Here is a 451-nt window from a genome sequence, read left to right as displayed (position 1 = left end):
CAGGTGAGGAGGACGTGCGTACCTGTGTTGTATGTGATAGCAGGTAAGGAGGACGTGCGTACCTGTGTTGTATGTGATAGCAGGTGAGGAGAATGTGCGTACCTGTGTTGTATGTGATAGCAGGTGAGGAGAATGTGCGTACCTGTGTTGTATGTGATGGCAGGTGAGGAGGATGTGCTTACCTGTGTTGTATGTGATAGCAGGTGAGGAGAATGTGCGTACCTGTGTTGTATGTGATAGCAGGTGAGGAGAATGTGCGTACCTGTGTTGTATGTGACGGCAGGTGAGGAGGACGTGCGTACCTGTGTTGTATGTGACGGCAGGTGAGGAGAATGTGCGTACCTGTGTTGTATGTGACGGCAGGTGAGGAGTACGTGCGTACCTGTGTTGTATGTGACGGCAGGTGAGGAGAATGTGCGTACCTGTGTTGTATGTGATGGCAGGTGAGGAG

The sequence above is a fragment of the Priapulus caudatus genome, unplaced genomic scaffold, assembly GCF_000485595.1.
Source record: "Priapulus caudatus unplaced genomic scaffold, Priapulus_caudatus-5.0.1 Scaffold8172, whole genome shotgun sequence".
In the NCBI taxonomy this organism is placed as follows: domain Eukaryota; kingdom Metazoa; phylum Priapulida; class Priapulimorpha; order Priapulimorphida; family Priapulidae; genus Priapulus; species Priapulus caudatus.
Note: the sequence above shows the minus strand (reverse complement) of the source record.